The sequence below is a fragment of the Lactuca virosa genome, chromosome 4 (assembly GCF_052849685.1).
Source record: "Lactuca virosa cultivar CGN04683 chromosome 4, Lactuca_virosa_CGN04683_v6, whole genome shotgun sequence".
Taxonomy (NCBI): Eukaryota; Viridiplantae; Streptophyta; class Magnoliopsida; order Asterales; family Asteraceae; genus Lactuca; species Lactuca virosa.
Window position 1 is genome coordinate 100,342,622 of NC_136429.1, and position 6,719 is coordinate 100,349,340.

Consider the following 6,719-nt stretch of genomic DNA (forward strand, 5'->3'; position numbering starts at 1 on the left):
TTTTTTTTATATTTTTAATTTTTTTAATTTTTTTTCGTATTATTTGTTTTCATTTTTTTGTATTTTTAACTTTTTCTCGACCTTTTTCAAAAAATATAAAATTTGTTAATATATTAGAGTATGTTACAATTTTGGTAATTAATAGTTTTTGTAATTTTTTTACTTTTATTAAAGTAAATAAAAAGTTATATTTATATTTGTAATTTTGGTCCAACTTATTATTTTTTTTTTGTTCTTTAGTGTTATTATATTTATGTTACGAAAAAAAGGAAATTAAAAAAAACAAAAAACTTGTTTATTGACGATTAATATTTCAATGTATGATATAACTTGCAAATTAAATCATATTTCTATATGTGATATCAATAGTTTAAATTCAAGATAATATTTTTCAATTTGATAATAGACTAAAGAAAAAAACAAAAGAAATAATAATAGTCGGTCTCTATAAAAAAAATAAATTGACTGATTTTGCAAAAAAGATAAAAGAGTTAACCATAAACTCGTTAAGTGAGCTAGAGTGATAATTTTACGAAAAAATTGTGACATAACAATAATAGAAAAAAATGTTACCACTTTTTATGGCATGAATCCATTTATTTTTATCATAAATCTACAATTTTTTTTTGACCACGAGTGATTCAAAAATGGAATATTAGGAAACCAATCAATAAGAATCAATTTATATATAGTTACCAAAATCAACATCTAAGAAATCTTAATACTTTATAGTTTATACATACATCCATTCTTTATATATCCTACTTTTTTTTAAATTTGTTTTAACCTTGAATTTAAGGAGTCTTACACTTTATCGTCGTGTTAGTCTCATCTTTTCTGACCACCGCCTTCCACCTCGGTTGTCAGCCACCGGCAGGGATTCAGAATGGGGATACTGGGAAAAATCCTTCTCCTCCTTTTATTCATCTTCACTGCACCCGCGCATAAGTTTCAATTTAATAACGCCACACTAAAATCACCATCCAATAACCGACATATGACCCTCGATCAGGTTACTACCACTACTAGAAAAAAGAGCATTACCGACAGCAAAAACCGTCGGTAATCCGTCGGTAATGCTCTTTACCGACGGAATTGTAACACACCAAAATCCGTCGGTATATTCTTGTCGCTAATTGTTTGTAACGGATTCCGACAGCTATGGCTAATTTTTAGTGACGGATTTTTCCGTCGGAAATAGTAACAGATCACCAACGGAATATATTTTGCAACAGATTACCGACGGAATTTGTTTGCAACGGATTACCGACGGAAAATTTTACTAACAGATTACCAACGGAATCTGAAATAACTTACTAACAGATTACCGACGGAATTTGGAATAACTTACTAATAGATTACTGACAGAATCTCAAAATGACTACAATTGTTTTTGTGACAGATTAGCGACGGATTTTGGCATTATTAAAAAAATTACAAATTAATGAAGAAATTAAAAACTAAAAATAATTACATATTCAACACATAAATTTTTTAAACATACATCAAATCTATATTTTAAAACCAACAAATATAAAAATATATCCATAAATTTCAATCATTTGACATACATTAAATCTATAAATTTCAATCCATATTATCAAATATTGTCAACAACCAATAGAGAATTTCTTCTTGATTAGCTCGTGATTCCACACCTATCATTGAGAGTTGTTAGCTAGAGAAATATTTATATGTTGTCAAATACCATAAATGTCCTCCAATGTTGACAATAAAGGGAAATAAAAAAGTAAAAATGAATGATATTAACAAGTAGCAATTATGACAACATGGGCCCATGGTATTAGATGTTAGATGAAAAATGTAGATTTCTGTGAAATTTTTTTTTTAAAAAAAATTGATCAGCAAATTCTGTGAAGACCCTATTTTTTATATGATACTTGATACAAGAAAAATCACTGAAAATTACACATGGGTTTACTTTGGTGAATGCAATCAAGCATATTTCTGTCAAGTAATAGGAATGCACTTTCATTTTATAAAATATTCCAAAATGTGATAATTGTTATATATAATATATTTCAGTGTATACATGACAAAAAGAGAAAGAGAAAGAAGTAAGTAAAGATATTTGACCTGTTTATTATTAAATGTTTTATTTCCATTTATCCTTGATGCAATCTCAAGAAAATCTTTATCTTCTGATTCATGAAAAACTTGAAGATTGTGACCAGAAAATGAAACAGTTCAGTCTCTTTTGCACCTCTGAGATAGCTGATCCGTCCATGCTGTTTTCCTGAAATGATGTTTTGCAAATTAAGAAAGGGCAAAATGGTCATTTTGGCTTATGCAGACAGTTTGGCTTATTTACTCTAAAAAAGTAAATAGAAAAACATCATTAAAGTGAAAGAAAAATCAAAAAATTTATGTATGCAATCAAAATAAAAGGGTAAATGTAATTTAAATAAAAAAGTAACATTAATTCATATTAGGGACAATTTTGTCATTTTATTTTTTACAATACAATAGATTGATACACGAAGAAAGATTAGAAGTATAAAGATGGGAAAATATTTTATTTATCATGTTCCATATACTCACATGCACGAAAACATCCATATCATTGCATAGAAAAATAAAATTATGAATAAGTTAAGATAAAATAATCGACAACACTCTACATAAGATATCGACATACCTTCTCCAGGGGTATTTATCTCAATGGAAGTTGAAGCAAAAGACCCTTGTCATGGATAATTAATTCCTCCTGCGACAAACATCAGACAAAAACAAATGAAAAAAAAAACATTAAACCCAAATTTAGTTACTAAAATTGTATCACTTCCCTTGAAATAATTTTAAATTTACCAAACTACCCTTCACCATATGCAACATAGCAATAGCAAGAGGGACAAAAACACACCAAAGTCATTAAGAATCCTGATGCAGTAGAGAGTCATATAAATACCAAGAGGGACAAAAACGTAAGACATCATATAAATTAGAGTAAAATCCCTAAAATTAAACTTTCTATTTGGATTTGACAGTTATCAGCATTGGGGTCATTGTGGAAGCGGTATACTTCTGATGTTCATCCCATGAAGTGGAAGTTTCTTGTATTTAAATAAATGCTAATTTTTTTTTAATTATATCAGTAAAAGAGGTAAAATACGTTGTTGTTTCCTGTTATTCTTTCTTACCATTTACCATTTTATCTCCCAATAAACTCAATTCTCAGTACATTAAGTTTATGGGACCCACAATCTCAGTTCTCCTTAAATCAAATAAACGGTACCCATATTCACATATTCATTTATATTACACATTCTTCATTTTGTGGGCCTAAAAGACTAGAATATATACCACATCTAACCCTGCTATTGCTGCTACTGTTATATGAAGGGACAACTGCTACAATTGAAAATGATGATGAAATGCTTGATTGATTTCATTGACTAAATGGTTGTTTCTTTTGACTTAATACAAAAAGGAAGACTTAATAGATACGGAGATCAGGCTTTTCCCATTAAGTTCCAAGTTTTTTTATTTTTTAAAATAAATTTTCACTCTTTCAGGCCAATAAGAGCAAATCAACAAAGGGAAATCAATGATCGTTATTAGGTAAATTGTTTTTACTTGATTTTTTCATGGTTTTTTTTTTTTACTAAATGGATACTGCATTTGTTATCTTATAGTAGTTGAATTTATGTTCTGGGCTTTCTTATGACCATAATATCTCAGATAAAAAGGATATGGTACTACAAAGATGTACAAATATATGAAAGTGAAAACTGTGTTGATTTGGAAGTTTAGTAATAGAAAGATGTTGAATACCTTATAAGTTAAAAGTCTTTAGCTGGAAGTATACAACAATTTATAGTATTTTGGTATTTATTGCATTTCGGCCATTTTCTCATTGAAGTTCTTTTGGTTTGAAATGCTAATCAATGTAAACTAACACACACAACAAGAATTTAGAACACAGAATATACCTGGATTAAGAGCTGAAAGTATTTTGCTATTTCTCAATACACTTGGAGTATAGCAATTTTCAGTATCTCCACTATAAGAACACACAACAAGATATACCCAGATGTTTAGAATCACTCGGTTTGTCAATGAGAATATTCAAATTTAAAAAGAATAACAACAAAACATACCCATTAAGCACTGAATATAATTGCTCTGAGTTGCAAAAAAAAATGCCCATGCCTCAATTTAAGTGTCAAATGCCCATCTTCAAATATTTGATGCCTGTTATACAAAATAAAAGAAGAGCTTAATCAAGAATTGGTAATAACAGAAAGATTAAGCAATGATGAATTACAGGATGCTCGGAAAGAGTTGATTTCTGTGAGCTTTTTTCTTTCCTTCCAACATCTTTCTGCATCTATAATCATATGTTTATTAATTTATAATTAGTAATTAGCTTTTTATCCCTAATGTTTGAAACAGGGTATGAAGGAAATATCCATAATGTTTGCATCAATGTGGGAAGGTGTATCAACTGTATCAGAGGATTGAGAGAGCCCGATTGATTAAAAGGCTAGCTAAGATTAAGGAGGAACAGGGACAATATTCTTGAGTTACCTGATAAAATGGTGTTCAAGAGGAACCCTTCTGCTGACACAAAGAACCAAACATCATCCACTCCAACTCTGAAACGTAAAACATTTGAGGTTTTTTTCTTCTTTTATTACTTCTTTCATCATCAGTTGATTGTCTCTGAAACAAGTATTATAAAACATAAGCTTTCATATAATCAAATTTTGTAAATGATTAATCATGCAGGCATCTGCTGAAACATCAACATCAACTCCATCAAATTTTCATATAATCAGATTCATATCATGAAGTTCAGAACAGGACCACTGAAGAAATAAATGTATAAGACTATTTATCAACAAAATCAGATAGGATAGGTTATCTAATGCCTAATTTGGGATCTGATAATCCAATTTAGAAATAAATAAATAAACCTAGAACTCAATCTATGTAATAGAAAAAATAAGTTAGGGTTTTTTTTACCAAAACTTGGAGAAAAAAAAAGCTGAAATCGGATCAATTGATAAGGTCTACCAGCTACATCAGCAACTTCGACGATGGTGGTGGCGACAAGAGAGTGGCGACAGCAGTCGGAGGGAGAAGGTATGTTGCGTCGATGACTTCGGAGGAGCTGGAGGTCTTTGCTGCCGGCGGTGATGGCGGAGGCGACATCGTTGCCGGAGGAAGTGTCCGGCTGGTTGCAGATCGGAGGCAGAGCCGGCTGGTTGCAGTGGGAGATATCGTGTGAACTAGAAAGAACGAGAAGAGGAGAAGAGGGAAAATGAGAGTAGGGCAAAATCGACGTGTTTTCTTTTTGTTCTGACTTTAACATTCACTTATTTACCAAATTGCCCTAACTATTTAAAAAAAAAAAATTGGAATTCAGTAACGGATTTCCGACGGAATTTCAAATTTGTTGATTTCCGTCGGTAAACCGTCGTGTATAGTGTAACAGATTACCGACAAATTTTATTCTGTTGCCACACCGTTGCAAAAACGTCGCTAATATCCTAATAATTTGTCTGTCGGAAATCCATCGGAAATTCGTTGCTTTTTCCGACGGATTTTTTCCGTCGCTAAAATTTTGTCGCTATTACTCTATTTTCTAGTAGTGTACTAAACACTATTTACCACCCCAGCCACCGCACCTCCCGTTTGTTTACTTGGTTTTCTCCCTCGCTTATCTGTGTTTACTAGGGTTTTGGATCTCAGTATGCTTAAAAAACGGGCGATGTTTTCACAGGGTTCATTTAATTATGGGTGGGTTGCTTGTTACGACTTTCTTTCACCTTGTTATGTGTGCCTTGGCCGATAAGCATTACCTGGAGGTTTCATGTACTCCTCATGGATGGGATCTCTTGCTTTACATATTTCAGTTTATCAGGATTGTGCTTTTCTACTGCGTGATCATGTTGACAGGTAGCGGATGGTGTTTCTGGAAGCCTTCTTTTCAAGGAAGGGACAAGTTGGTTTTTATGACTGTAATCCTCATTCAGGTTATCATTAATGTAACCTTAATCTTGATAGGCGAAACTGTCTCTTATAGTTATATAGACCGGTTGAGTTGGATAGTAGTAATTATTTTGGCAGATTTTTTTTGTCGCTTTGCTGTTTTTGTCTCCTTTAAGTGGTCGCCGAGGGCTAGATTTGCAAGACCAGAATCATGGCTGGTGATGGGTATTGTATATTTTAACATATGGAGCATTCTTTTACGTCGAGGGCCTGACTATGCAGCTTACCAATGCCCGTGGGTGTTTAATATTGTGTTAGATGAAACCGTTAATCTTGTGCTCTGTATGGTGCTATTTTACATTTTCAGGCCATCTGAGAAAGACGAATGCATTGTTGATGAAAAGGCAGCCAAGATGAGTTTCGGGGATGATGTGGAGCTTGGGCTTTTAAATTCCATCTATTGATCAGTATGGTTTTTTGTTTTGTCGGTTAGGAGTTTTTCTAGAATTTGATGTTCTCGTTTTTTGATCATAACAATGGAATATATCAACAGTGTGTTAAAAATTTGGTATTTTCATATAATCTAATTATTTGTCATTAATGTGTTGTGGCTAGTTCAGATTTCAGAATATGATATGTTGGATGTGTTGTTGTTTTCTTGATTTCTTGTACAGAAGCATCTGCTCGGAGAAATAATTCATGTATGTTGATTATTTTAATGATTATTGTAAAAAAACAATTTATGTATATTGGTTATTTTA

At 31.7% G+C, this 6,719-nt stretch overlaps 1 long non-coding RNA gene across 5 annotated transcripts; it reads right to left on the reverse strand.

The window, feature by feature from the left end:
- Nucleotides 1-1,485: 1,485 nt before the first annotated feature.
- LOC145106702 (uncharacterized) lies at nucleotides 1,486-5,288 on the reverse strand. Of its 5 annotated transcripts, none has more exons than XR_013707637.1 (8): nucleotides 4,990-5,288; nucleotides 4,552-4,686; nucleotides 4,122-4,215; nucleotides 3,954-4,024; nucleotides 2,830-2,901; nucleotides 2,660-2,728; nucleotides 2,098-2,257; nucleotides 1,486-1,658 (listed from the first exon to the last, which is right to left on the reverse strand). It is a non-coding gene; the product is annotated as an uncharacterized LOC145106702 (long non-coding RNA). The 5 variants fall into 5 exon arrangements; XR_013707639.1 differs by lacking the exon at nucleotides 2,830-2,901 and adding an exon at nucleotides 4,289-4,351; XR_013707638.1 differs by lacking the exon at nucleotides 2,830-2,901 and having other exon boundaries at nucleotides 5,041-5,288.
- Nucleotides 5,289-6,719: the final 1,431 nt, after the last annotated feature.